At 39.8% G+C, this 27,866-nt stretch overlaps 34 non-coding genes across 34 annotated transcripts; all 34 read left to right on the plus strand.

Moving 5' to 3' along the window:
- The first annotated feature begins 481 nt into the window (after window positions 1-481).
- LOC124317721 lies at window positions 482-703 on the plus strand. Its single transcript, XR_006912228.1, has one exon. It is a non-coding gene; the product is annotated as a small nucleolar RNA U3 (small nucleolar RNA).
- Window positions 704-1,213: 510 nt separating this feature from the next.
- LOC124317673 lies at window positions 1,214-1,404 on the plus strand. Its single transcript, XR_006912187.1, has one exon. It is a non-coding gene; the product is annotated as a U2 spliceosomal RNA (small nuclear RNA).
- A 509-nt stretch (window positions 1,405-1,913) lies between these two features.
- On the plus strand, window positions 1,914-2,077 carry LOC124317629. The gene has a single exon (XR_006912146.1). It is a non-coding gene; the product is annotated as a U1 spliceosomal RNA (small nuclear RNA).
- Window positions 2,078-2,763: 686 nt separating this feature from the next.
- Window positions 2,764-2,905, plus strand: LOC124317765. Its single transcript, XR_006912270.1, has one exon. It is a non-coding gene; the product is annotated as a U4 spliceosomal RNA (small nuclear RNA).
- A 574-nt stretch (window positions 2,906-3,479) lies between these two features.
- Window positions 3,480-3,602, plus strand: LOC124317810. Its single transcript, XR_006912312.1, has one exon. It is a non-coding gene; the product is annotated as a U5 spliceosomal RNA (small nuclear RNA).
- Window positions 3,603-3,805: 203 nt separating this feature from the next.
- LOC124317716 lies at window positions 3,806-3,924 on the plus strand. The gene has a single exon (XR_006912227.1). It is a non-coding gene; the product is annotated as a 5S ribosomal RNA (ribosomal RNA).
- Window positions 3,925-5,159: 1,235 nt separating this feature from the next.
- Window positions 5,160-5,278, plus strand: LOC124317610. The gene has a single exon (XR_006912127.1). It is a non-coding gene; the product is annotated as a 5S ribosomal RNA (ribosomal RNA).
- Window positions 5,279-6,032: 754 nt separating this feature from the next.
- On the plus strand, window positions 6,033-6,254 carry LOC124317723. The gene has a single exon (XR_006912230.1). It is a non-coding gene; the product is annotated as a small nucleolar RNA U3 (small nucleolar RNA).
- Window positions 6,255-6,764: 510 nt separating this feature from the next.
- Window positions 6,765-6,955, plus strand: LOC124317675. The gene has a single exon (XR_006912189.1). It is a non-coding gene; the product is annotated as a U2 spliceosomal RNA (small nuclear RNA).
- A 509-nt stretch (window positions 6,956-7,464) lies between these two features.
- LOC124317630 lies at window positions 7,465-7,628 on the plus strand. The gene has a single exon (XR_006912147.1). It is a non-coding gene; the product is annotated as a U1 spliceosomal RNA (small nuclear RNA).
- Window positions 7,629-8,314: 686 nt separating this feature from the next.
- Window positions 8,315-8,456, plus strand: LOC124317766. Its single transcript, XR_006912271.1, has one exon. It is a non-coding gene; the product is annotated as a U4 spliceosomal RNA (small nuclear RNA).
- Window positions 8,457-9,030: 574 nt separating this feature from the next.
- LOC124317811 lies at window positions 9,031-9,153 on the plus strand. Its single transcript, XR_006912313.1, has one exon. It is a non-coding gene; the product is annotated as a U5 spliceosomal RNA (small nuclear RNA).
- Window positions 9,154-9,356: 203 nt separating this feature from the next.
- LOC124317834 lies at window positions 9,357-9,475 on the plus strand. Its single transcript, XR_006912334.1, has one exon. It is a non-coding gene; the product is annotated as a 5S ribosomal RNA (ribosomal RNA).
- Window positions 9,476-12,171: 2,696 nt separating this feature from the next.
- LOC124317865 lies at window positions 12,172-12,290 on the plus strand. The gene has a single exon (XR_006912363.1). It is a non-coding gene; the product is annotated as a 5S ribosomal RNA (ribosomal RNA).
- A 754-nt stretch (window positions 12,291-13,044) lies between these two features.
- On the plus strand, window positions 13,045-13,266 carry LOC124317764. Its single transcript, XR_006912269.1, has one exon. It is a non-coding gene; the product is annotated as a small nucleolar RNA U3 (small nucleolar RNA).
- A 510-nt stretch (window positions 13,267-13,776) lies between these two features.
- LOC124317676 lies at window positions 13,777-13,967 on the plus strand. Its single transcript, XR_006912190.1, has one exon. It is a non-coding gene; the product is annotated as a U2 spliceosomal RNA (small nuclear RNA).
- Window positions 13,968-14,476: 509 nt separating this feature from the next.
- Window positions 14,477-14,640, plus strand: LOC124317631. The gene has a single exon (XR_006912148.1). It is a non-coding gene; the product is annotated as a U1 spliceosomal RNA (small nuclear RNA).
- Window positions 14,641-15,326: 686 nt separating this feature from the next.
- LOC124317767 lies at window positions 15,327-15,468 on the plus strand. Its single transcript, XR_006912272.1, has one exon. It is a non-coding gene; the product is annotated as a U4 spliceosomal RNA (small nuclear RNA).
- A 574-nt stretch (window positions 15,469-16,042) lies between these two features.
- Window positions 16,043-16,165, plus strand: LOC124317812. The gene has a single exon (XR_006912314.1). It is a non-coding gene; the product is annotated as a U5 spliceosomal RNA (small nuclear RNA).
- A 203-nt stretch (window positions 16,166-16,368) lies between these two features.
- LOC124317876 lies at window positions 16,369-16,487 on the plus strand. Its single transcript, XR_006912374.1, has one exon. It is a non-coding gene; the product is annotated as a 5S ribosomal RNA (ribosomal RNA).
- A 1,235-nt stretch (window positions 16,488-17,722) lies between these two features.
- Window positions 17,723-17,841, plus strand: LOC124317627. Its single transcript, XR_006912144.1, has one exon. It is a non-coding gene; the product is annotated as a 5S ribosomal RNA (ribosomal RNA).
- Window positions 17,842-18,595: 754 nt separating this feature from the next.
- Window positions 18,596-18,817, plus strand: LOC124317724. The gene has a single exon (XR_006912231.1). It is a non-coding gene; the product is annotated as a small nucleolar RNA U3 (small nucleolar RNA).
- A 510-nt stretch (window positions 18,818-19,327) lies between these two features.
- On the plus strand, window positions 19,328-19,518 carry LOC124317677. The gene has a single exon (XR_006912191.1). It is a non-coding gene; the product is annotated as a U2 spliceosomal RNA (small nuclear RNA).
- A 509-nt stretch (window positions 19,519-20,027) lies between these two features.
- On the plus strand, window positions 20,028-20,191 carry LOC124317632. Its single transcript, XR_006912149.1, has one exon. It is a non-coding gene; the product is annotated as a U1 spliceosomal RNA (small nuclear RNA).
- Window positions 20,192-20,877: 686 nt separating this feature from the next.
- Window positions 20,878-21,019, plus strand: LOC124317770. The gene has a single exon (XR_006912274.1). It is a non-coding gene; the product is annotated as a U4 spliceosomal RNA (small nuclear RNA).
- A 573-nt stretch (window positions 21,020-21,592) lies between these two features.
- LOC124317813 lies at window positions 21,593-21,715 on the plus strand. Its single transcript, XR_006912315.1, has one exon. It is a non-coding gene; the product is annotated as a U5 spliceosomal RNA (small nuclear RNA).
- Window positions 21,716-21,918: 203 nt separating this feature from the next.
- Window positions 21,919-22,037, plus strand: LOC124317605. Its single transcript, XR_006912123.1, has one exon. It is a non-coding gene; the product is annotated as a 5S ribosomal RNA (ribosomal RNA).
- Window positions 22,038-23,272: 1,235 nt separating this feature from the next.
- On the plus strand, window positions 23,273-23,391 carry LOC124317611. The gene has a single exon (XR_006912128.1). It is a non-coding gene; the product is annotated as a 5S ribosomal RNA (ribosomal RNA).
- Window positions 23,392-24,145: 754 nt separating this feature from the next.
- LOC124317725 lies at window positions 24,146-24,367 on the plus strand. Its single transcript, XR_006912232.1, has one exon. It is a non-coding gene; the product is annotated as a small nucleolar RNA U3 (small nucleolar RNA).
- Window positions 24,368-24,877: 510 nt separating this feature from the next.
- Window positions 24,878-25,068, plus strand: LOC124317678. The gene has a single exon (XR_006912192.1). It is a non-coding gene; the product is annotated as a U2 spliceosomal RNA (small nuclear RNA).
- A 509-nt stretch (window positions 25,069-25,577) lies between these two features.
- Window positions 25,578-25,741, plus strand: LOC124317633. The gene has a single exon (XR_006912150.1). It is a non-coding gene; the product is annotated as a U1 spliceosomal RNA (small nuclear RNA).
- A 686-nt stretch (window positions 25,742-26,427) lies between these two features.
- Window positions 26,428-26,569, plus strand: LOC124317771. Its single transcript, XR_006912275.1, has one exon. It is a non-coding gene; the product is annotated as a U4 spliceosomal RNA (small nuclear RNA).
- A 574-nt stretch (window positions 26,570-27,143) lies between these two features.
- On the plus strand, window positions 27,144-27,266 carry LOC124317814. Its single transcript, XR_006912316.1, has one exon. It is a non-coding gene; the product is annotated as a U5 spliceosomal RNA (small nuclear RNA).
- Window positions 27,267-27,469: 203 nt separating this feature from the next.
- On the plus strand, window positions 27,470-27,588 carry LOC124317617. Its single transcript, XR_006912134.1, has one exon. It is a non-coding gene; the product is annotated as a 5S ribosomal RNA (ribosomal RNA).
- The last annotated feature ends 278 nt before the right edge of the window (window positions 27,589-27,866 follow it).

The raw sequence follows: 27,866 nt of genomic DNA on the forward strand, positions 1-27,866 counted from the left end.
CACTACGCTCCTCCTTAGCTAACCTGCACCTACTAGATTCCTCTAGCAGATCCATGCTGATGTCAAGCTTAGTGCGGGCACCTGATCAACATGCGGTATCACGAAACAGGGCTCCTAAACTCAAGCCATCCACTCTACCAAGCCTCCCCGAAGCAGGATTATAGGTGCACGCCAAACACCCAGCTGATAAATGGGCTCTCAATCGATAATACATTACTGTAATAAATTGATTTGATGAGCACGCGGATTCTTTATTGTGTCCAAAATTGGTCTCGTCACTTGTTCTATAACTATTAAAGAGCTTCTCGGTGTTTCAATAAATGAACAAAATGCAAGACCTGACAATGTATGTACTGTGTGCGTCAAGTATTGCAAATCTCAATTTAATATTCCGAAATATCGATCTATGCACTGTAATTTACGCCAAAGCTCATTGATCGTACAAACCTTATTTAGAGTTCTGCAAAATAACATTGCATTTAAGATCATACTTCACAGGATCATTTCTGTAGTATATCTTGACTTGTTTCCCACCAGAAACTTGTCTCCTTTCAACCCACGATGACGAGTTAAGACGCTGGTTTCTGAGCGTGAAACAGGCTGTGAGTGTAGCTGTCTCGACAGCATCAAACACAGTCATTGAGGACCGTTTCCGTTAAATCCATGTGAAATAGCGGAAGGAAACTAGCGTGTTCAGAGTGGTTGAGATGATAAAACAAATTTAAATTCTTGAAAATCTAAAGAGATAAATCTTAATAATAATTCCAGGTATTCGTGTCCTTAAATCATCTGCTTGTATGGCAAAATAAATTGTGAAAGTGAGGTTGGTCAATTTGAGGATGTGTCATGACTTTATGATCGTATTGCATTCTTTTAGTTATTGTTATTTAATCATGATTAATTATCGTTCAGAGCTTTTGTCGTCAGGTGGCGTGGCAAAGCCATATTCTGAAAAAAAAGGACCTAGTGTGATAACGAGAGTAAAATTTGCAACGCCTTCAGCGTAAATTGTATCTCCCTTAATACAGTATGAGCATAATAAAACAAATGAAAATGAACTTTATAAGCATCAAGTGGTCGCGTCTGGAAAAATGAACAACTCAATATTTTATAGCATTTCTTGAATGTTTTGAGTGATATGAGTATTCTTCGTACACCACCGGAAATGTGTTGAACCTCAGTGGTTATTTTGGGCAGTAATCCTTGTAACATTATCGCTTCTCGGCCTTTTGGCTAAGATCAAAGTGTAGTATCTGTTCTTATCAGCTTAATATCTGATACGGGTTCAAATGGACCCCAGAATATTAAACTGATTTTTGGCATACGGTGGGAATACAGTGCTTGCACTGCTCCCGCCACGGGTTGACCCGGTATTGCAGTACCTCCGGGATCGGCTCACCCTCTATGAGGGAGAACATATTGAATAAAACAGAAATTGTCTTAGCACCGTATAATAAAAGACCATGTATAATTGCAAAACTGTCATGTAGACATGTTTGTAATTTTTTCTAATTGTATTTTTTTCGTAATATCAAGAAAAGCATAAAAAAATACGTACTTGATTGTGTTAACTAATTAGTACTGTTCATCTTTCGATGTGATGTTTTTTTTTAAAATATGAAGATGCGTGTATTTTCATATGAAAAGTCGATTTTCTTATTTTCTTATTTGCCAATTGGACGACCAAATGAAAAAAAACAAGCAATTTGTTTCTTGAAAAGTATTTGCAAAGATCAAGACCATGAAATAAATACTGAGCTTTATTTACTATATTTTGCTCGAGTTCGTAATTCAAGTCGATGAAAGAAAGTGGGTGGTATTCTCTAAACGTCAGTCAAATACTTGAACACTCTTTGTCAATATTGTTCTGCTGTATACAAAGTATTAAACAAAGTGAAAAAGCATCCACAATCATACTTACCTGGCTCAGAGGCAACCATGATCACCAAGGTGGTTCCTCCAGGGCGAGGCCTTTCCATTGCACTAAGGATGGGCTGACCCTTGCGATTAATCCAAATGTGATTAACTCGGGAGTACAATTTTTGGTAGTGGGGGACTGCGTTCGCGCCGTTCCCTGAACACACTATAAATGTAAGAAAAATTCTTGTCATCTGCCGGAAGTTGAACTAAATCTGGTCCCGTTAGTAAACGGTAGGGTTGACCGCTTGGGAATACGCGAAGCATCAGATTTTCTTTCTGGGAAGAAACAACAAAGTAATGAAATTCATGTTTAGCTACTTTAATATAAATCATCATGGCCAATGGATTGGCCGTGATCGTCTAGTGGTTAGGACCCTACGTTGTGGTACCTACTAGATATGAATCCGTAGTAACCCAGGTTCGAATCCTGGTCACGGCACTGAAAACTGATTTTTCACGTCAACACGCAGATTAACTATAAATTTTGTTTGGTTGGAAAGTAATGCTCGCTCACTTCAATAGTTCATAATGTGAAAAACAATTTGGAATGAAAACCTGAAATTCCCCCTCCCTTTTTTTGTGTGTGCAGGAAGTTGTTGAAATGTATGGAAGAAAAATACACATTTACAGAATTTCAAGTATTTGACCCGATATTAAGACAAAAATTATTTCATGTATGTAATGAACTGTCCCCTGTTGGTATTAGTCCAATGGGAGATGGAAATTAAAATTTGCCTAGGGTAATCTAAATGAATATTTCTGAACGAAATTGTTGGTCCAACACGTCCAAGCAGAACGAATTCAGCAAATGCTTAAGTAGACTTGCTTTTCTGATTATAATTTAGCTTTGCGCAGTGGCAATATCATAACCAATGAGGGTCTCCCGAGGTGTGATTATTGCTAGTTGAAAACTTTAACCAATACCCCGCCACGATGAAGTGAAATAATCTTTGTCGTCGGCAATTTTTGATAGCTCCATCAGGAGCATTTCAGCGTACAAGAAAAAAAAAATTACAGTCAGTTAGAAAAATTGGAGTGTTGCATAGTGTGTTTATAACATTAAACGGTGAAAGTGAAATCGTATAAGTGATTTTTGTTTCCATTTAGTTGGTATTGCACGTCAGACAAGGCTGATTAATTCGTTCGCTGAAGGCCATTAATATCAGTCAGTTGGAACATTGTGAACACGGGGAAAATATTTGAAAAGGTGATTCCAAATGACAAGGTGAAAAGATTCCACCATGTTTAAAGGGGAAGTTCAATAAATTGTTAACCGCTGTAGGGTGAATGTCGGGGTAAACATCTGATCCCACCACCTACGTGTTGGGCTTGTACCATAAAGATCGTTCATTTTTTTCAAAAATAACACTGCGCACAACTGTTTCGTTCAAAAACATGTTAACGAGCTTTATACATGATATTTACTTTAAAATAACTGTACCCATTGATAAAGAATTGCACAAGGATTTTGATATGTAAACGCATGTTTCGAAAAAAAACCTTACAAGCGCACTTCAAAATTTTGAAATGAATATAAATACAAGGCATACCACTGTTATTTACTCTGGTTTCTAATCAATACCCGGATAAATCTTTCGCCTTTTACTAAAGATTTCCGTGGTTAGGAGCATTGATGAGTCTATATGACTTATTTTTTTAACGCCCGGTCTTCTGATTGGGCACTTTGAATAAATGAAAAATTAAAAACGTCTGTATGCGGAAACAAAGATATTCTACTACTACATACTGACAACATTTGTAAAATGACAAACTGATAGTTTTTCGGTGGTTTTGGTAAGATTAGTGTGTATTTCAAAAAGATAAATCTCAAGCACAAGTAATAGATTAGAGGCGAATATGGTAGGGTAATTGCGTCTAGTTTAATGTCAACGGCCATACCACATAGAACTCACCCGGTCTCGTCAGCTCCCGGAAGTTAAGCTATGTCGGGTCCCGTTAGTACTTGGATGGGTGACCGCTTGGGAATACGGGATGCTGTTGGCATGGAATTATTTTATTTTTGTGAATCCAATTGAATTGAAGTGCTTCCCAAGATGGGTGATACTACATGGACTACAATGTATTATTTTGGCATTAGTTGAAAATGGAAGGAACGTATTTTTTACTGGATATTGCCTACTAGACGTCCTCCAACCTCTTTGTTGCTGAAAGATATTTGAAACGCCGTGCGCGAAGCGCACGGCACAGCCGAGAGGCTACTAGACGTCCTCCAACCTCTTTGTTGCTGAAAGATATTTGAAACGCCGTGCGCGAAGCGCACGGCACAGCCGAGAGGCTTGTACGTTGGTGGTTTCTTCGGGCAGCTCTATCTAATCTCTCTGGCTCTGAGATCCTTATGCAACGCAAGCTAAGTAAAGCGCGAAGCGCACGGCACAGCCGAGAGGCTTGTACGTTGGTGGTTTCTTCGGGCAGCTCTATCTAATCTCTCTGACTCTGAGATCCTTATGCAACGCAAGCTAAGTAAGGGAAGCAATCGTTAGCCTTATGACACTTGGATTGTTGGCTCATTGATCGGACATCCCCGGAACGAGAAAATTAAAAATGACAGTTAGCCAAAAATAGTGGCGTTTGGAAATATTATCAAATTTTATATTCGGTTGTCCATTGACAAATGTACTTATATGTCCTCGTTTGTTTGGCTAAGGTTGGTGTGTATTTCGAACAGAAAGTACAGCCGAGAGGCTACTAGACGTCCTCCAACCTCTTTGTTGCTGAAAGATATTTGAAACGCCGTGCGCGAAGCGCACGGCACAGCCGAGAGGCTTGTACGTTGGTGGTTTCTTCGGGCAGCTCTATCTAATCTCTCTGGCTCTGAGATCCTTATGCAACGCAAGCTAAGTAAAGCGCGAAGCGCACGGCACAGCCGAGAGGCTTGTACGTTGGTGGTTTCTTCGGGCAGCTCTATCTAATCTCTCTGACTCTGAGATCCTTATGCAACGCAAGCTAAGTAAGGGAAGCAATCGTTAGCCTTATGACACTTGGATTGTTGGCTCATTGATCGGACATCCCCGGAACGAGAAAATTAAAAATGACAGTTAGCCAAAAATAGTGGCGTTTGGAAATATTATCAAATTTTATATTCGGTTGTCCATTGACAAATGTACTTATATGTCCTCGTTTGTTTGGCTAAGGTTGGTGTGTATTTCGAACAGAAAGTAAGCAAGCATTAGAACTAGATTTAGAGGCGAATATGGTCGGGTAATGGCGACTGAATTGATGTCAACGGCCACACCACATAGAACTCACCCGGTCTCGTCAGCTCCCGGAAGTTAAGCTATGTCGGGTCCCGTTAGTACTTGGATGGGTGACCGCTTGGGAATACGGGATGCTGTTGGCATGGTGTAATTTTATTTTTGCTCCCCAAGTTAGATGAGACATGGAATATAATGTATTCTTTAGGTATTAGTTGAAAAGGGTATTGCTGGGACTTTGATTAATGATACCATATATTGTAGAACGCATGTTTGTTTGATCTCGGTAGTTTTAACGACAAAAAAAAAGATAGAGGTTTGGCTATTTTGTTGAGGCTGTTGCATGACGCCCACTCACTGGCACGATCCCACTACTGCCGAACACGGGAACTTTTGGCTGCTAGGTTTCCCTCCTGACCCACTACGCTCCTCCTTAGCTAACCTGCACCTACTAGATTCCTCTAGCAGATCCATGCTGATGTCAAGCTTAGTGCGGGCACCTGATCAACATGCGGTATCACGAAACAGGGCTCCTAAACTCAAGCCATCCACTCTACCAAGCCTCCCCGAAGCAGGATTATAGGTGCACGCCAAACACCCAGCTGATAAATGGGCTCTCAATCGATAATACATTACTGTAATAAATTGATTTGATGAGCACGCGGATTCTTTATTGTGTCCAAAATTGGTCTCGTCACTTGTTCTATAACTATTAAAGAGCTTCTCGGTGTTTCAATAAATGAACAAAATGCAAGACCTGACAATGTATGTACTGTGTGCGTCAAGTATTGCAAATCTCAATTTAATATTCCGAAATATCGATCTATGCACTGTAATTTACGCCAAAGCTCATTGATCGTACAAACCTTATTTAGAGTTCTGCAAAATAACATTGCATTTAAGATCATACTTCACAGGATCATTTCTGTAGTATATCTTGACTTGTTTCCCACCAGAAACTTGTCTCCTTTCAACCCACGATGACGAGTTAAGACGCTGGTTTCTGAGCGTGAAACAGGCTGTGAGTGTAGCTGTCTCGACAGCATCAAACACAGTCATTGAGGACCGTTTCCGTTAAATCCATGTGAAATAGCGGAAGGAAACTAGCGTGTTCAGAGTGGTTGAGATGATAAAACAAATTTAAATTCTTGAAAATCTAAAGAGATAAATCTTAATAATAATTCCAGGTATTCGTGTCCTTAAATCATCTGCTTGTATGGCAAAATAAATTGTGAAAGTGAGGTTGGTCAATTTGAGGATGTGTCATGACTTTATGATCGTATTGCATTCTTTTAGTTATTGTTATTTAATCATGATTAATTATCGTTCAGAGCTTTTGTCGTCAGGTGGCGTGGCAAAGCCATATTCTGAAAAAAAAGGACCTAGTGTGATAACGAGAGTAAAATTTGCAACGCCTTCAGCGTAAATTGTATCTCCCTTAATACAGTATGAGCATAATAAAACAAATGAAAATGAACTTTATAAGCATCAAGTGGTCGCGTCTGGAAAAATGAACAACTCAATATTTTATAGCATTTCTTGAATGTTTTGAGTGATATGAGTATTCTTCGTACACCACCGGAAATGTGTTGAACCTCAGTGGTTATTTTGGGCAGTAATCCTTGTAACATTATCGCTTCTCGGCCTTTTGGCTAAGATCAAAGTGTAGTATCTGTTCTTATCAGCTTAATATCTGATACGGGTTCAAATGGACCCCAGAATATTAAACTGATTTTTGGCATACGGTGGGAATACAGTGCTTGCACTGCTCCCGCCACGGGTTGACCCGGTATTGCAGTACCTCCGGGATCGGCTCACCCTCTATGAGGGAGAACATATTGAATAAAACAGAAATTGTCTTAGCACCGTATAATAAAAGACCATGTATAATTGCAAAACTGTCATGTAGACATGTTTGTAATTTTTTCTAATTGTATTTTTTTCGTAATATCAAGAAAAGCATAAAAAAATACGTACTTGATTGTGTTAACTAATTAGTACTGTTCATCTTTCGATGTGATGTTTTTTTTAAAAATATGAAGATGCGTGTATTTTCATATGAAAAGTCGATTTTCTTATTTTCTTATTTGCCAATTGGACGACCAAATGAAAAAAAACAAGCAATTTGTTTCTTGAAAAGTATTTGCAAAGATCAAGACCATGAAATAAATACTGAGCTTTATTTACTATATTTTGCTCGAGTTCGTAATTCAAGTCGATGAAAGAAAGTGGGTGGTATTCTCTAAACGTCAGTCAAATACTTGAACACTCTTTGTCAATATTGTTCTGCTGTATACAAAGTATTAAACAAAGTGAAAAAGCATCCACAATCATACTTACCTGGCTCAGAGGCAACCATGATCACCAAGGTGGTTCCTCCAGGGCGAGGCCTTTCCATTGCACTAAGGATGGGCTGACCCTTGCGATTAATCCAAATGTGATTAACTCGGGAGTACAATTTTTGGTAGTGGGGGACTGCGTTCGCGCCGTTCCCTGAACACACTATAAATGTAAGAAAAATTCTTGTCATCTGCCGGAAGTTGAACTAAATCTGGTCCCGTTAGTAAACGGTAGGGTTGACCGCTTGGGAATACGCGAAGCATCAGATTTTCTTTCTGGGAAGAAACAACAAAGTAATGAAATTCATGTTTAGCTACTTTAATATAAATCATCATGGCCAATGGATTGGCCGTGATCGTCTAGTGGTTAGGACCCTACGTTGTGGTACCTACTAGATATGAATCCGTAGTAACCCAGGTTCGAATCCTGGTCACGGCACTGAAAACTGATTTTTCACGTCAACACGCAGATTAACTATAAATTTTGTTTGGTTGGAAAGTAATGCTCGCTCACTTCAATAGTTCATAATGTGAAAAACAATTTGGAATGAAAACCTGAAATTCCCCCTCCCTTTTTTTGTGTGTGCAGGAAGTTGTTGAAATGTATGGAAGAAAAATACACATTTACAGAATTTCAAGTATTTGACCCGATATTAAGACAAAAATTATTTCATGTATGTAATGAACTGTCCCCTGTTGGTATTAGTCCAATGGGAGATGGAAATTAAAATTTGCCTAGGGTAATCTAAATGAATATTTCTGAACGAAATTGTTGGTCCAACACGTCCAAGCAGAACGAATTCAGCAAATGCTTAAGTAGACTTGCTTTTCTGATTATAATTTAGCTTTGCGCAGTGGCAATATCATAACCAATGAGGGTCTCCCGAGGTGTGATTATTGCTAGTTGAAAACTTTAACCAATACCCCGCCACGATGAAGTGAAATAATCTTTGTCGTCGGCAATTTTTGATAGCTCCATCAGGAGCATTTCAGCGTACAAGAAAAAAAAAATTACAGTCAGTTAGAAAAATTGGAGTGTTGCATAGTGTGTTTATAACATTAAACGGTGAAAGTGAAATCGTATAAGTGATTTTTGTTTCCATTTAGTTGGTATTGCACGTCAGACAAGGCTGATTAATTCGTTCGCTGAAGGCCATTAATATCAGTCAGTTGGAACATTGTGAACACGGGGAAAATATTTGAAAAGGTGATTCCAAATGACAAGGTGAAAAGATTCCACCATGTTTAAAGGGGAAGTTCAATAAATTGTTAACCGCTGTAGGGTGAATGTCGGGGTAAACATCTGATCCCACCACCTACGTGTTGGGCTTGTACCATAAAGATCGTTCATTTTTTTCAAAAATAACACTGCGCACAACTGTTTCGTTCAAAAACATGTTAACGAGCTTTATACATGATATTTACTTTAAAATAACTGTACCCATTGATAAAGAATTGCACAAGGATTTTGATATGTAAACGCATGTTTCGAAAAAAAACCTTACAAGCGCACTTCAAAATTTTGAAATGAATATAAATACAAGGCATACCACTGTTATTTACTCTGGTTTCTAATCAATACCCGGATAAATCTTTCGCCTTTTACTAAAGATTTCCGTGGTTAGGAGCATTGATGAGTCTATATGACTTATTTTTTTAACGCCCGGTCTTCTGATTGGGCACTTTGAATAAATGAAAAATTAAAAACGTCTGTATGCGGAAACAAAGATATTCTACTACTACATACTGACAACATTTGTAAAATGACAAACTGATAGTTTTTCGGTGGTTTTGGTAAGATTAGTGTGTATTTCAAAAAGATAAATCTCAAGCACAAGTAATAGATTAGAGGCGAATATGGTCGGGTAATTGCGTCTAGTTTAATGTCAACGGCCATACCACATAGAACTCACCCGGTCTCGTCAGCTCCCGGAAGTTAAGCTATGTCGGGTCCCGTTAGTACTTGGATGGGTGACCGCTTGGGAATACGGGATGCTGTTGGCATGGAATTATTTTATTTTTGTGAATCCAATTGAATTGAAGTGCTTCCCAAGATGGGTGATACTACATGGACTACAATGTATTATTTTGGCATTAGTTGAAAATGGAAGGAACGTATTTTTTACTGGATATTGCCTACTAGACGTCCTCCAACCTCTTTGTTGCTGAAAGATATTTGAAACGCCGTGCGCGAAGCGCACGGCACAGCCGAGAGGCTACTAGACGTCCTCCAACCTCTTTGTTGCTGAAAGATATTTGAAACGCCGTGCGCGAAGCGCACGGCACAGCCGAGAGGCTTGTACGTTGGTGGTTTCTTCGGGCAGCTCTATCTAATCTCTCTGGCTCTGAGATCCTTATGCAACGCAAGCTAAGTAAAGCGCGAAGCGCACGGCACAGCCGAGAGGCTTGTACGTTGGTGGTTTCTTCGGGCAGCTCTATCTAATCTCTCTGACTCTGAGATCCTTATGCAACGCAAGCTAAGTAAGGGAAGCAATCGTTAGCCTTATGACACTTGGATTGTTGGCTCATTGATCGGACATCCCCGGAACGAGAAAATTAAAAATGACAGTTAGCCAAAAATAGTGGCGTTTGGAAATATTATCAAATTTTATATTCGGTTGTCCATTGACAAATGTACTTATATGTCCTCGTTTGTTTGGCTAAGGTTGGTGTGTATTTCGAACAGAAAGTACAGCCGAGAGGCTACTAGACGTCCTCCAACCTCTTTGTTGCTGAAAGATATTTGAAACGCCGTGCGCGAAGCGCACGGCACAGCCGAGAGGCTTGTACGTTGGTGGTTTCTTCGGGCAGCTCTATCTAATCTCTCTGGCTCTGAGATCCTTATGCAACGCAAGCTAAGTAAAGCGCGAAGCGCACGGCACAGCCGAGAGGCTTGTACGTTGGTGGTTTCTTCGGGCAGCTCTATCTAATCTCTCTGACTCTGAGATCCTTATGCAACGCAAGCTAAGTAAGGGAAGCAATCGTTAGCCTTATGACACTTGGATTGTTGGCTCATTGATCGGACATCCCCGGAACGAGAAAATTAAAAATGACAGTTAGCCAAAAATAGTGGCGTTTGGAAATATTATCAAATTTTATATTCGGTTGTCCATTGACAAATGTACTTATATGTCCTCGTTTGTTTGGCTAAGGTTGGTGTGTATTTCGAACAGAAAGTACAGCCGAGAGGCTACTAGACGTCCTCCAACCTCTTTGTTGCTGAAAGATATTTGAAACGCCGTGCGCGAAGCGCACGGCACAGCCGAGAGGCTTGTACGTTGGTGGTTTCTTCGGGCAGCTCTATCTAATCTCTCTGGCTCTGAGATCCTTATGCAACGCAAGCTAAGTAAAGCGCGAAGCTCACGGCACAGCCGAGAGGCTTGTACGTTGGTGGTTTCTTCGGGCAGCTCTATCTAATCTCTCTGACTCTGAGATCCTTATGCAACGCAAGCTAAGTAAGGGAAGCAATCGTTAGCCTTATGACACTTGGATTGTTGGCTCATTGATCGGACATCCCCGGAACGAGAAAATTAAAAATGACAGTTAGCCAAAAATAGTGGCGTTTGGAAATATTATCAAATTTTATATTCGGTTGTCCATTGACAAATGTACTTATATGTCCTCGTTTGTTTGGCTAAGGTTGGTGTGTATTTCGAACAGAAAGTACAGCCGAGAGGCTACTAGACGTCCTCCAACCTCTTTGTTGCTGAAAGATATTTGAAACGCCGTGCGCGAAGCGCACGGCACAGCCGAGAGGCTTGTACGTTGGTGGTTTCTTCGGGCAGCTCTATCTAATCTCTCTGGCTCTGAGATCCTTATGCAACGCAAGCTAAGTAAAGCGCGAAGCGCACGGCACAGCCGAGAGGCTTGTACGTTGGTGGTTTCTTCGGGCAGCTCTATCTAATCTCTCTGACTCTGAGATCCTTATGCAACGCAAGCTAAGTAAGGGAAGCAATCGTTAGCCTTATGACACTTGGATTGTTGGCTCATTGATCGGACATCCCCGGAACGAGAAAATTAAAAATGACAGTTAGCCAAAAATAGTGGCGTTTGGAAATATTATCAAATTTTATATTCGGTTGTCCATTGACAAATGTACTTATATGTCCTCGTTTGTTTGGCTAAGGTTGGTGTGTATTTCGAACAGAAAGTACAGCCGAGAGGCTACTAGACGTCCTCCAACCTCTTTGTTGCTGAAAGATATTTGAAACGCCGTGCGCGAAGCGCACGGCACAGCCGAGAGGCTTGTACGTTGGTGGTTTCTTCGGGCAGCTCTATCTAATCTCTCTGGCTCTGAGATCCTTATGCAACGCAAGCTAAGTAAAGCGCGAAGCGCACGGCACAGCCGAGAGGCTTGTACGTTGGTGGTTTCTTCGGGCAGCTCTATCTAATCTCTCTGACTCTGAGATCCTTATGCAACGCAAGCTAAGTAAGGGAAGCAATCGTTAGCCTTATGACACTTGGATTGTTGGCTCATTGATCGGACATCCCCGGAACGAGAAAATTAAAAATGACAGTTAGCCAAAAATAGTGGCGTTTGGAAATATTATCAAATTTTATATTCGGTTGTCCATTGACAAATGTACTTATATGTCCTCGTTTGTTTGGCTAAGGTTGGTGTGTATTTCGAACAGAAAGTAAGCAAGCATTAGAACTAGATTTAGAGGCGAATATGGTCGGGTAATGGCGACTGAATTGATGTCAACGGCCATACCACATAGAACTCACCCGGTCTCGTCAGCTCCCGGAAGTTAAGCTATGTCGGGTCCCGTTAGTACTTGGATGGGTGACCGCTTGGGAATACGGGATGCTGTTGGCATGGTGTAATTTTATTTTTGCTCCCCAAGTTAGATGAGACATGGAATATAATGTATTCTTTAGGTATTAGTTGAAAAGGGTATTGCTGGGACTTTGATTAATGATACCATATATTGTAGAACGCATGTTTGTTTGATCTCGGTAGTTTTAACGACAAAAAAAAAGATAGAGGTTTGGCTATTTTGTTGAGGCTGTTGCATGACGCCCACTCACTGGCACGATCCCACTACTGCCGAACACGGGAACTTTTGGCTGCTAGGTTTCCCTCCTGACCCACTACGCTCCTCCTTAGCTAACCTGCACCTACTAGATTCCTCTAGCAGATCCATGCTGATGTCAAGCTTAGTGCGGGCACCTGATCAACATGCGGTATCACGAAACAGGGCTCCTAAACTCAAGCCATCCACTCTACCAAGCCTCCCCGAAGCAGGATTATAGGTGCACGCCAAACACCCAGCTGATAAATGGGCTCTCAATCGATAATACATTACTGTAATAAATTGATTTGATGAGCACGCGGATTCTTTATTGTGTCCAAAATTGGTCTCGTCACTTGTTCTATAACTATTAAAGAGCTTCTCGGTGTTTCAATAAATGAACAAAATGCAAGACCTGACAATGTATGTACTGTGTGCGTCAAGTATTGCAAATCTCAATTTAATATTCCGAAATATCGATCTATGCACTGTAATTTACGCCAAAGCTCATTGATCGTACAAACCTTATTTAGAGTTCTGCAAAATAACATTGCATTTAAGATCATACTTCACAGGATCATTTCTGTAGTATATCTTGACTTGTTTCCCACCAGAAACTTGTCTCCTTTCAACCCACGATGACGAGTTAAGACGCTGGTTTCTGAGCGTAAAATAGGCTGTGAGTGTAGCTGTCTCGACAGCATCAAACACAGTCATTGAGGACCGTTTCCGTTAAATCCATGTGAAATAGCGGAAGGAAACTAGCGTGTTCAGAGTGGTTGAGATGATAAAACAAATTTAAATTCTTGAAAATCTAAAGAGATAAATCTTAATAATAATTCCAGGTATTCGTGTCCTTAAATCATCTGCTTGTATGGCAAAATAAATTGTGAAAGTGAGGTTGGTCAATTTGAGGATGTGTCATGACTTTATGATCGTATTGCATTCTTTTAGTTATTGTTATTTAATCATGATTAATTATCGTTCAGAGCTTTTGTCGTCAGGTGGCGTGGCAAAGCCATATTCTGAAAAAAAAGGACCTAGTGTGATAACGAGAGTAAAATTTGCAACGCCTTCAGCGTAAATTGTATCTCCCTTAATACAGTATGAGCATAATAAAACAAATGAAAATGAACTTTATAAGCATCAAGTGGTCGCGTCTGGAAAAATGAACAACTCAATATTTTATAGCATTTCTTGAATGTTTTGAGTGATATGAGTATTCTTCGTACACCACCGGAAATGTGTTGAACCTCAGTGGTTATTTTGGGCAGTAATCCTTGTAACATTATCGCTTCTCGGCCTTTTGGCTAAGATCAAAGTGTAGTATCTGTTCTTATCAGCTTAATATCTGATACGGGTTCAAATGGACCCCAGAATATTAAACTGATTTTTGGCATACGGTGGGAATACAGTGCTTGCACTGCTCCCGCCACGGGTTGACCCGGTATTGCAGTACCTCCGGGATCGGCTCACCCTCTATGAGGGAGAACATATTGAATAAAACAGAAATTGTCTTAGCACCGTATAATAAAAGACCATGTATAATTGCAAAACTGTCATGTAGACATGTTTGTAATTTTTTCTAATTGTATTTTTTTCGTAATATCAAGAAAAGCATAAAAAAATACGTACTTGATTGTGTTAACTAATTAGTACTGTTCATCTTTCGATGTGATGTTTTTTTTTAAAATATGAAGATGCGTGTATTTTCATATGAAAAGTCGATTTTCTTATTTTCTTATTTGCCAATTGGACGACCAAATGAAAAAAAACAAGCAATTTGTTTCTTGAAAAGTATTTGCAAAGATCAAGACCATGAAATAAATACTGAGCTTTATTTACTATATTTTGCTCGAGTTCGTAATTCAAGTCGATGAAAGAAAGTGGGTGGTATTCTCTAAACGTCAGTCAAATACTTGAACACTCTTTGTCAATATTGTTCTGCTGTATACAAAGTATTAAACAAAGTGAAAAAGCATCCACAATCATACTTACCTGGCTCAGAGGCAACCATGATCACCAAGGTGGTTCCTCCAGGGCGAGGCCTTTCCATTGCACTAAGGATGGGCTGACCCTTGCGATTAATCCAAATGTGATTAACTCGGGAGTACAATTTTTGGTAGTGGGGGACTGCGTTCGCGCCGTTCCCTGAACACACTATAAATGTAAGAAAAATTCTTGTCATCTGCCGGAAGTTGAACTAAATCTGGTCCCGTTAGTAAACGGTAGGGTTGACCGCTTGGGAATACGCGAAGCATCAGATTTTCTTTCTGGGAAGAAACAACAAAGTAATGAAATTCATGTTTAGCTACTTTAATATAAATCATCATGGCCAATGGATTGGCCGTGATCGTCTAGTGGTTAGGACCCTACGTTGTGGTACCTACTAGATATGAATCCGTAGTAACCCAGGTTCGAATCCTGGTCACGGCACTGAAAACTGATTTTTCACGTCAACACGCAGATTAACTATAAATTTTGTTTGGTTGGAAAGTAATGCTCGCTCACTTCAATAGTTCATAATGTGAAAAACAATTTGGAATGAAAACCTGAAATTCCCCCTCCCTTTTTTTGTGTGTGCAGGAAGTTGTTGAAATGTATGGAAGAAAAATACACATTTACAGAATTTCAAGTATTTGACCCGATATTAAGACAAAAATTATTTCATGTATGTAATGAACTGTCCCCTGTTGGTATTAGTCCAATGGGAGATGGAAATTAAAATTTGCCTAGGGTAATCTAAATGAATATTTCTGAACGAAATTGTTGGTCCAACACGTCCAAGCAGAACGAATTCAGCAAATGCTTAAGTAGACTTGCTTTTCTGATTATAATTTAGCTTTGCGCAGTGGCAATATCATAACCAATGAGGGTCTCCCGAGGTGTGATTATTGCTAGTTGAAAACTTTAACCAATACCCCGCCACGATGAAGTGAAATAATCTTTGTCGTCGGCAATTTTTGATAGCTCCATCAGGAGCATTTCAGCGTACAAGAAAAAAAAAATTACAGTCAGTTAGAAAAATTGGAGTGTTGCATAGTGTGTTTATAACATTAAACGGTGAAAGTGAAATCGTATAAGTGATTTTTGTTTCCATTTAGTTGGTATTGCACGTCAGACAAGGCTGATTAATTCGTTCGCTGAAGGCCATTAATATCAGTCAGTTGGAACATTGTGAACACGGGGAAAATATTTGAAAAGGTGATTCCAAATGACAAGGTGAAAAGATTCCACCATGTTTAAAGGGGAAGTTCAATAAATTGTTAACCGCTGTAGGGTGAATGTCGGGGTAAACATCTGATCCCACCACCTACGTGTTGGGCTTGTACCATAAAGATCGTTCATTTTTTTCAAAAATAACACTGCGCACAACTGTTTCGTTCAAAAACATGTTAACGAGCTTTATACATGATATTTACTTTAAAATAACTGTACCCATTGATAAAGAATTGCACAAGGATTTTGATATGTAAACGCATGTTTCGAAAAAAAACCTTACAAGCGCACTTCAAAATTTTGAAATGAATATAAATACAAGGCATACCACTGTTATTTACTCTGGTTTCTAATCAATACCCGGATAAATCTTTCGCCTTTTACTAAAGATTTCCGTGGTTAGGAGCATTGATGAGTCTATATGACTTATTTTTTTAACGCCCGGTCTTCTGATTGGGCACTTTGAATAAATGAAAAATTAAAAACGTCTGTATGCGGAAACAAAGATATTCTACTACTACATACTGACAACATTTGTAAAATGACAAACTGATAGTTTTTCGGTGGTTTTGGTAAGATTAGTGTGTATTTCAAAAAGATAAATCTCAAGCACAAGTAATAGATTAGAGGCGAATATGGTCGGGTAATTGCGTCTAGTTTAATGTCAACGGCCATACCACATAGAACTCACCCGGTCTCGTCAGCTCCCGGAAGTTAAGCTATGTCGGGTCCCGTTAGTACTTGGATGGGTGACCGCTTGGGAATACGGGATGCTGTTGGCATGGAATTATTTTATTTTTGTGAATCCAATTGAATTGAAGTGCTTCCCAAGATGGGTGATACTACATGGACTACAATGTATTATTTTGGCATTAGTTGAAAATGGAAGGAACGTATTTTTTACTGGATATTGCCTACTAGACGTCCTCCAACCTCTTTGTTGCTGAAAGATATTTGAAACGCCGTGCGCGAAGCGCACGGCACAGCCGAGAGGCTACTAGACGTCCTCCAACCTCTTTGTTGCTGAAAGATATTTGAAACGCCGTGCGCGAAGCGCACGGCACAGCCGAGAGGCTTGTACGTTGGTGGTTTCTTCGGGCAGCTCTATCTAATCTCTCTGGCTCTGAGATCCTTATGCAACGCAAGCTAAGTAAAGCGCGAAGCGCACGGCACAGCCGAGAGGCTTGTACGTTGGTGGTTTCTTCGGGCAGCTCTATCTAATCTCTCTGACTCTGAGATCCTTATGCAACGCAAGCTAAGTAAGGGAAGCAATCGTTAGCCTTATGACACTTGGATTGTTGGCTCATTGATCGGACATCCCCGGAACGAGAAAATTAAAAATGACAGTTAGCCAAAAATAGTGGCGTTTGGAAATATTATCAAATTTTATATTCGGTTGTCCATTGACAAATGTACTTATATGTCCTCGTTTGTTTGGCTAAGGTTGGTGTGTATTTCGAACAGAAAGTACAGCCGAGAGGCTACTAGACGTCCTCCAACCTCTTTGTTGCTGAAAGATATTTGAAACGCCGTGCGCGAAGCGCACGGCACAGCCGAGAGGCTTGTACGTTGGTGGTTTCTTCGGGCAGCTCTATCTAATCTCTCTGGCTCTGAGATCCTTATGCAACGCAAGCTAAGTAAAGCGCGAAGCGCACGGCACAGCCGAGAGGCTTGTACGTTGGTGGTTTCTTCGGGCAGCTCTATCTAATCTCTCTGACTCTGAGATCCTTATGCAACGCAAGCTAAGTAAGGGAAGCAATCGTTAGCCTTATGACACTTGGATTGTTGGCTCATTGATCGGACATCCCCGGAACGAGAAAATTAAAAATGACAGTTAGCCAAAAATAGTGGCGTTTGGAAATATTATCAAATTTTATATTCGGTTGTCCATTGACAAATGTACTTATATGTCCTCGTTTGTTTGGCTAAGGTTGGTGTGTATTTCGAACAGAAAGTAAGCAAGCATTAGAACTAGATTTAGAGGCGAATATGGTCGGGTAATGGCGACTGAATTGATGTCAACGGCCACACCACATAGAACTCACCCGGTCTCGTCGGCTCCCGGAAGTTAAGCTATGTCGGGTCCCGTTAGTACTTGGATGGGTGACCGCTTGGGAATACGGGATGCTGTTGGCATGGTGTAATTTTATTTTTGCTCCCCAAGTTAGATGAGACATGGAATATAATGTATTCTTTAGGTATTAGTTGAAAAGGGTATTGTTGGGACTTTGATTAATGATACCATATATTGTAGAACGCATGTTTGTTTGATCTCGGTAGTTTTAACGACAAAAAAAAAGATAGAGGTTTGGCTATTTTGTTGAGGCTGTTGCATGACGCCCACTCACTGGCACGATCCCACTACTGCCGAACACGGGAACTTTTGGCTGCTAGGTTTCCCTCCTGACCCACTACGCTCCTCCTTAGCTAACCTGCACCTACTAGATTCCTCTAGCAGATCCATGCTGATGTCAAGCTTAGTGCGGGCACCTGATCAACATGCGGTATCACGAAACAGGGCTCCTAAACTCAAGCCATCCACTCTACCAAGCCTCCCCGAAGCAGGATTATAGGTGCACGCCAAACACCCAGCTGATAAATGGGCTCTCAATCGATAATACATTACTGTAATAAATTGATTTGATGAGCACGCGGATTCTTTATTGTGTCCAAAATTGGTCTCGTCACTTGTTCTATAACTATTAAAGAGCTTCTCGGTGTTTCAATAAATGAACAAAATGCAAGACCTGACAATGTATGTACTGTGTGCGTCAAGTATTGCAAATCTCAATTTAATATTCCGAAATATCGATCTATGCACTGTAATTTACGCCAAAGCTCATTGATCGTACAAACCTTATTTAGAGTTCTGCAAAATAACATTGCATTTAAGATCATACTTCACAGGATCATTTCTGTAGTATATCTTGACTTGTTTCCCACCAGAAACTTGTCTCCTTTCAACCCACGATGACGAGTTAAGACGCTGGTTTCTGAGCGTGAAACAGGCTGTGAGTGTAGCTGTCTCGACAGCATCAAACACAGTCATTGAGGACCGTTTCCGTTAAATCCATGTGAAATAGCGGAAGGAAACTAGCGTGTTCAGAGTGGTTGAGATGATAAAACAAATTTAAATTCTTGAAAATCTAAAGAGATAAATCTTAATAATAATTCCAGGTATTCGTGTCCTTAAATCATCTGCTTGTATGGCAAAATAAATTGTGAAAGTGAGGTTGGTCAATTTGAGGATGTGTCATGACTTTATGATCGTATTGCATTCTTTTAGTTATTGTTATTTAATCATGATTAATTATCGTTCAGAGCTTTTGTCGTCAGGTGGCGTGGCAAAGCCATATTCTGAAAAAAAAGGACCTAGTGTGATAACGAGAGTAAAATTTGCAACGCCTTCAGCGTAAATTGTATCTCCCTTAATACAGTATGAGCATAATAAAACAAATGAAAATGAACTTTATAAGCATCAAGTGGTCGCGTCTGGAAAAATGAACAACTCAATATTTTATAGCATTTCTTGAATGTTTTGAGTGATATGAGTATTCTTCGTACACCACCGGAAATGTGTTGAACCTCAGTGGTTATTTTGGGCAGTAATCCTTGTAACATTATCGCTTCTCGGCCTTTTGGCTAAGATCAAAGTGTAGTATCTGTTCTTATCAGCTTAATATCTGATACGGGTTCAAATGGACCCCAGAATATTAAACTGATTTTTGGCATACGGTGGGAATACAGTGCTTGCACTGCTCCCGCCACGGGTTGACCCGGTATTGCAGTACCTCCGGGATCGGCTCACCCTCTATGAGGGAGAACATATTGAATAAAACAGAAATTGTCTTAGCACCGTATAATAAAAGACCATGTATAATTGCAAAACTGTCATGTAGACATGTTTGTAATTTTTTCTAATTGTATTTTTTTCGTAATATCAAGAAAAGCATAAAAAAATACGTACTTGATTGTGTTAACTAATTAGTACTGTTCATCTTTCGATGTGATGTTTTTTTTTAAAATATGAAGATGCGTGTATTTTCATATGAAAAGTCGATTTTCTTATTTTCTTATTTGCCAATTGGACGACCAAATGAAAAAAAACAAGCAATTTGTTTCTTGAAAAGTATTTGCAAAGATCAAGACCATGAAATAAATACTGAGCTTTATTTACTATATTTTGCTCGAGTTCGTAATTCAAGTCGATGAAAGAAAGTGGGTGGTATTCTCTAAACGTCAGTCAAATACTTGAACACTCTTTGTCAATATTGTTCTGCTGTATACAAAGTATTAAACAAAGTGAAAAAGCATCCACAATCATACTTACCTGGCTCAGAGGCAACCATGATCACCAAGGTGGTTCCTCCAGGGCGAGGCCTTTCCATTGCACTAAGGATGGGCTGACCCTTGCGATTAATCCAAATGTGATTAACTCGGGAGTACAATTTTTGGTAGTGGGGGACTGCGTTCGCGCCGTTCCCTGAACACACTATAAATGTAAGAAAAATTCTTGTCATCTGCCGGAAGTTGAACTAAATCTGGTCCCGTTAGTAAACGGTAGGGTTGACCGCTTGGGAATACGCGAAGCATCAGATTTTCTTTCTGGGAAGAAACAACAAAGTAATGAAATTCATGTTTAGCTACTTTAATATAAATCATCATGGCCAATGGATTGGCCGTGATCGTCTAGTGGTTAGGACCCTACGTTGTGGTACCTACTAGATATGAATCCGTAGTAACCCAGGTTCGAATCCTGGTCACGGCACTGAAAACTGATTTTTCACGTCAACACGCAGATTAACTATAAATTTTGTTTGGTTGGAAAGTAATGCTCGCTCACTTCAATAGTTCATAATGTGAAAAACAATTTGGAATGAAAACCTGAAATTCCCCCTCCCTTTTTTTGTGTGTGCAGGAAGTTGTTGAAATGTATGGAAGAAAAATACACATTTACAGAATTTCAAGTATTTGACCCGATATTAAGACAAAAATTATTTCATGTATGTAATGAACTGTCCCCTGTTGGTATTAGTCCAATGGGAGATGGAAATTAAAATTTGCCTAGGGTAATCTAAATGAATATTTCTGAACGAAATTGTTGGTCCAACACGTCCAAGCAGAACGAATTCAGCAAATGCTTAAGTAGACTTGCTTTTCTGATTATAATTTAGCTTTGCGCAGTGGCAATATCATAACCAATGAGGGTCTCCCGAGGTGTGATTATTGCTAGTTGAAAACTTTAACCAATACCCCGCCACGATGAAGTGAAATAATCTTTGTCGTCGGCAATTTTTGATAGCTCCATCAGGAGCATTTCAGCGTACAAGAAAAAAAAATTACAGTCAGTTAGAAAAATTGGAGTGTTGCATAGTGTGTTTATAACATTAAACGGTGAAAGTGAAATCGTATAAGTGATTTTTGTTTCCATTTAGTTGGTATTGCACGTCAGACAAGGCTGATTAATTCGTTCGCTGAAGGCCATTAATATCAGTCAGTTGGAACATTGTGAACACGGGGAAAATATTTGAAAAGGTGATTCCAAATGACAAGGTGAAAAGATTCCACCATGTTTAAAGGGGAAGTTCAATAAATTGTTAACCGCTGTAGGGTGAATGTCGGGGTAAACATCTGATCCCACCACCTACGTGTTGGGCTTGTACCATAAAGATCGTTCATTTTTTTCAAAAATAACACTGCGCACAACTGTTTCGTTCAAAAACATGTTAACGAGCTTTATACATGATATTTACTTTAAAATAACTGTACCCATTGATAAAGAATTGCACAAGGATTTTGATATGTAAACGCATGTTTCGAAAAAAAACCTTACAAGCGCACTTCAAAATTTTGAAATGAATATAAATACAAGGCATACCACTGTTATTTACTCTGGTTTCTAATCAATACCCGGATAAATCTTTCGCCTTTTACTAAAGATTTCCGTGGTTAGGAGCATTGATGAGTCTATATGACTTATTTTTTTAACGCCCGGTCTTCTGATTGGGCACTTTGAATAAATGAAAAATTAAAAACGTCTGTATGCGGAAACAAAGATATTCTACTACTACATACTGACAACATTTGTAAAATGACAAACTGATAGTTTTTCGGTGGTTTTGGTAAGATTAGTGTGTATTTCAAAAAGATAAATCTCAAGCACAAGTAATAGATTAGAGGCGAATATGGTCGGGTAATTGCGTCTAGTTTAATGTCAACGGCCATACCACATAGAACTCACCCGGTCTCGTCAGCTCCCGGAAGTTAAGCTATGTCGGGTCCCGTTAGTACTTGGATGGGTGACCGCTTGGGAATACGGGATGCTGTTGGCATGGAATTATTTTATTTTTGTGAATCCAATTGAATTGAAGTGCTTCCCAAGATGGGTGATACTACATGGACTACAATGTATTATTTTGGCATTAGTTGAAAATGGAAGGAACGTATTTTTTACTGGATATTGCCTACTAGACGTCCTCCAACCTCTTTGTTGCTGAAAGATATTTGAAACGCCGTGCGCGAAGCGCACGGCACAGCCGAGAGGCTACTAGACGTCCTCCAACCTCTTTGTTGCTGAAAGATATTTGAAACGCCGTGCGCGAAGCGCACGGCACAGCCGAGAGGCTTGTACGTTGGTGGTTTCTTCGGGCAGCTCTATCTAATCTCTCTGGCTCTGAGATCCTTATGCAACGCAAGCTAAGTAAAGCGCGAAGCGCACGGCACAGCCGAGAGGCTTGTACGTTGGTGGTTTCTTCGGGCAGCTCTATCTAATCTCTCTGACTCTGAGATCCTTATGCAACGCAAGCTAAGTAAGGGAAGCAATCGTTAGCCTTATGACACTTGGATTGTTGGCTCATTGATCGGACATCCCCGGAACGAGAAAATTAAAAATGACAGTTAGCCAAAAATAGTGGCGTTTGGAAATATTATCAAATTTTATATTCGGTTGTCCATTGACAAATGTACTTATATGTCCTCGTTTGTTTGGCTAAGGTTGGTGTGTATTTCGAACAGAAAGTACAGCCGAGAGGCTACTAGACGTCCTCCAACCTCTTTGTTGCTGAAAGATATTTGAAACGCCGTGCGCGAAGCGCACGGCACAGCCGAGAGGCTTGTACGTTGGTGGTTTCTTCGGGCAGCTCTATCTAATCTCTCTGGCTCTGAGATCCTTATGCAACGCAAGCTAAGTAAAGCGCGAAGCGCACGGCACAGCCGAGAGGCTTGTACGTTGGTGGTTTCTTCGGGCAGCTCTATCTAATCTCTCTGACTCTGAGATCCTTATGCAACGCAAGCTAAGTAAGGGAAGCAATCGTTAGCCTTATGACACTTGGATTGTTGGCTCATTGATCGGACATCCCCGGAACGAGAAAATTAAAAATGACAGTTAGCCAAAAATAGTGGCGTTTGGAAATATTATCAAATTTTATATTCGGTTGTCCATTGACAAATGTACTTATATGTCCTCGTTTGTTTGGCTAAGGTTGGTGTGTATTTCGAACAGAAAGTAAGCAAGCATTAGAACTAGATTTAGAGGCGAATATGGTCGGGTAATGGCGACTGAATTGATGTCAACGGCCACACCACATAGAACTCACCCGGTCTCGTCAGCTCCCGGAAGTTAAGCTATGTCGGGTCCCGTTAGTACTTGGATGGGTGACCGCTTGGGAATACGGGATGCTGTTGGCATGGTGTAATTTTATTTTTGCTCCCCAAGTTAGATGAGACATGGAATATAATGTATTCTTTAGGTATTAGTTGAAAAGGGTATTGCTGGGACTTTGATTAATGATACCATATATTGTAGAACGCATGTTTGTTTGATCTCGGTAGTTTTAACGACAAAAAAAAAGATAGAGGTTTGGCTATTTTGTTGAGGCTGTTGCATGACGCCCACTCACTGGCACGATCCCACTACTGCCGAACACGGGAACTTTTGGCTGCTAGGTTTCCCTCCTGACCCACTACGCTCCTCCTTAGCTAACCTGCACCTACTAGATTCCTCTAGCAGATCCATGCTGATGTCAAGCTTAGTGCGGGCACCTGATCAACATGCGGTATCACGAAACAGGGCTCCTAAACTCAAGCCATCCACTCTACCAAGCCTCCCCGAAGCAGGATTATAGGTGCACGCCAAACACCCAGCTGATAAATGGGCTCTCAATCGATAATACATTACTGTAATAAATTGATTTGATGAGCACGCGGATTCTTTATTGTGTCCAAAATTGGTCTCGTCACTTGTTCTATAACTATTAAAGAGCTTCTCGGTGTTTCAATAAATGAACAAAATGCAAGACCTGACAATGTATGTACTGTGTGCGTCAAGTATTGCAAATCTCAATTTAATATTCCGAAATATCGATCTATGCACTGTAATTTACGCCAAAGCTCATTGATCGTACAAACCTTATTTAGAGTTCTGCAAAATAACATTGCATTTAAGATCATACTTCACAGGATCATTTCTGTAGTATATCTTGACTTGTTTCCCACCAGAAACTTGTCTCCTTTCAACCCACGATGACGAGTTAAGACGCTGGTTTCTGAGCGTGAAACAGGCTGTGAGTGTAGCTGTCTCGACAGCATCAAACACAGTCATTGAGGACCGTTTCCGTTAAATCCATGTGAAATAGCGGAAGGAAACTAGCGTGTTCAGAGTGGTTGAGATGATAAAACAAATTTAAATTCTTGAAAATCTAAAGAGATAAATCTTAATAATAATTCCAGGTATTCGTGTCCTTAAATCATCTGCTTGTATGGCAAAATAAATTGTGAAAGTGAGGTTGGTCAATTTGAGGATGTGTCATGACTTTATGATCGTATTGCATTCTTTTAGTTATTGTTATTTAATCATGATTAATTATCGTTCAGAGCTTTTGTCGTCAGGTGGCGTGGCAAAGCCATATTCTGAAAAAAAAGGACCTAGTGTGATAACGAGAGTAAAATTTGCAACGCCTTCAGCGTAAATTGTATCTCCCTTAATACAGTATGAGCATAATAAAACAAATGAAAATGAACTTTATAAGCATCAAGTGGTCGCGTCTGGAAAAATGAACAACTCAATATTTTATAGCATTTCTTGAATGTTTTGAGTGATATGAGTATTCTTCGTACACCACCGGAAATGTGTTGAACCTCAGTGGTTATTTTGGGCAGTAATCCTTGTAACATTATCGCTTCTCGGCCTTTTGGCTAAGATCAAAGTGTAGTATCTGTTCTTATCAGCTTAATATCTGATACGGGTTCAAATGGACCCCAGAATATTAAACTGATTTTTGGCATACGGTGGGAATACAGTGCTTGCACTGCTCCCGCCACGGGTTGACCCGGTATTGCAGTACCTCCGGGATCGGCTCACCCTCTATGAGGGAGAACATATTGAATAAAACAGAAATTGTCTTAGCACCGTATAATAAAAGACCATGTATAATTGCAAAACTGTCATGTAGACATGTTTGTAATTTTTTCTAATTGTATTTTTTTCGTAATATCAAGAAAAGCATAAAAAAATACGTACTTGATTGTGTTAACTAATTAGTACTGTTCATCTTTCGATGTGATGTTTTTTTTTAAAATATGAAGATGCGTGTATTTTCATATGAAAAGTCGATTTTCTTATTGTCTTATTTGCCAATTGGACGACCAAATGAAAAAAAACAAGCAATTTGTTTCTTGAAAAGTATTTGCAAAGATCAAGACCATGAAATAAATACTGAGCTTTATTTACTATATTTTGCTCGAGTTCGTAATTCAAGTCGATGAAAGAAAGTGGGTGGTATTCTCTAAACGTCAGTCAAATACTTGAACACTCTTTGTCAATATTGTTCTGCTGTATACAAAGTATTAAACAAAGTGAAAAAGCATCCACAATCATACTTACCTGGCTCAGAGGCAACCATGATCACCAAGGTGGTTCCTCCAGGGCGAGGCCTTTCCATTGCACTAAGGATGGGCTGACCCTTGCGATTAATCCAAATGTGATTAACTCGGGAGTACAATTTTTGGTAGTGGGGGACTGCGTTCGCGCCGTTCCCTGAACACACTATAAATGTAAGAAAAATTCTTGTCATCTGCCGGAAGTTGAACTAAATCTGGTCCCGTTAGTAAACGGTAGGGTTGACCGCTTGGGAATACGCGAAGCATCAGATTTTCTTTCTGGGAAGAAACAACAAAGTAATGAAATTCATGTTTAGCTACTTTAATATAAATCATCATGGCCAATGGATTGGCCGTGATCGTCTAGTGGTTAGGACCCTACGTTGTGGTACCTACTAGATATGAATCCGTAGTAACCCAGGTTCGAATCCTGGTCACGGCACTGAAAACTGATTTTTCACGTCAACACGCAGATTAACTATAAATTTTGTTTGGTTGGAAAGTAATGCTCGCTCACTTCAATAGTTCATAATGTGAAAAACAATTTGGAATGAAAACCTGAAATTCCCCCTCCCTTTTTTTGTGTGTGCAGGAAGTTGTTGAAATGTATGGAAGAAAAATACACATTTACAGAATTTCAAGTATTTGACCCGATATTAAGACAAAAATTATTTCATGTATGTAATGAACTGTCCCCTGTTGGTATTAGTCCAATGGGAGATGGAAATTAAAATTTGCCTAGGGTAATCTAAATGAATATTTCTGAACGAAATTGTTGGTCCAACACGTCCAAGCAGAACGAATTCAGCAAATGCTTAAGTAGACTTGCTTTTCTGATTATAATTTAGCTTTGCGCAGTGGCAATATCATAACCAATGAGGGTCTCCCGAGGTGTGATTATTGCTAGTTGAAAACTTTAACCAATACCCCGCCACGATGAAGTGAAATAATCTTTGTCGTCGGCAATTTTTGATAGCTCCATCAGGAGCATTTCAGCGTACAAGAAAAAAAAAATTACAGTCAGTTAGAAAAATTGGAGTGTTGCATAGTGTGTTTATAACATTAAACGGTGAAAGTGAAATCGTATAAGTGATTTTTGTTTCCATTTAGTTGGTATTGCACGTCAGACAAGGCTGATTAATTCGTTCGCTGAAGGCCATTAATATCAGTCAGTTGGAACATTGTGAACACGGGGAAAATATTTGAAAAGGTGATTCCAAATGACAAGGTGAAAAGATTCCACCATGTTTAAAGGGGAAGTTCAATAAATTGTTAACCGCTGTAGGGTGAATGTCGGGGTAAACATCTGATCCCACCACCTACGTGTTGGGCTTGTACCATAAAGATCGTTCATTTTTTTCAAAAATAACACTGCGCACAACTGTTTCGTTCAAAAACATGTTAACGAGCTTTATACATGATATTTACTTTAAAATAACTGTACCCATTGATAAAGAATTGCACAAGGATTTTGATATGTAAACGCATGTTTCGAAAAAAAACCTTACAAGCGCACTTCAAAATTTTGAAATGAATATAAATACAAGGCATACCACTGTTATTTACTCTGGTTTCTAATCAATACCCGGATAAATCTTTCGCCTTTTACTAAAGATTTCCGTGGTTAGGAGCATTGATGAGTCTATATGACTTATTTTTTTAACGCCCGGTCTTCTGATTGGGCACTTTGAATAAATGAAAAATTAAAAACGTCTGTATGCGGAAACAAAGATATTCTACTACTACATACTGACAACATTTGTAAAATGACAAACTGATAGTTTTTCGGTGGTTTTGGTAAGATTAGTGTGTATTTCAAAAAGATAAATCTCAAGCACAAGTAATAGATTAGAGGCGAATATGGTCGGGTAATTGCGTCTAGTTTAATGTCAACGGCCATACCACATAGAACTCACCCGGTCTCGTCAGCTCCCGGAAGTTAAGCTATGTCGGGTCCCGTTAGTACTTGGATGGGTGACCGCTTGGGAATACGGGATGCTGTTGGCATGGAATTATTTTATTTTTGTGAATCCAATTGAATTGAAGTGCTTCCCAAGATGGGTGATACTACATGGACTACAATGTATTATTTTGGCATTAGTTGAAAATGGAAGGAACGTATTTTTTACTGGATATTGCCTACTAGACGTCCTCCAACCTCTTTGTTGCTGAAAGATATTTGAAACGCCGTGCGCGAAGCGCACGGCACAGCCGAGAGGCTACTAGACGTCCTCCAACCTCTTTGTTGCTGAAAGATATTTGAAACGCCGTGCGCGAAGCGCACG

This window comes from Daphnia pulicaria, unplaced genomic scaffold (assembly GCF_021234035.1).
Source record: "Daphnia pulicaria isolate SC F1-1A unplaced genomic scaffold, SC_F0-13Bv2 h1tg000062l, whole genome shotgun sequence".
NCBI lineage: Eukaryota > Metazoa > Arthropoda > Branchiopoda > Diplostraca > Daphniidae > Daphnia > Daphnia pulicaria.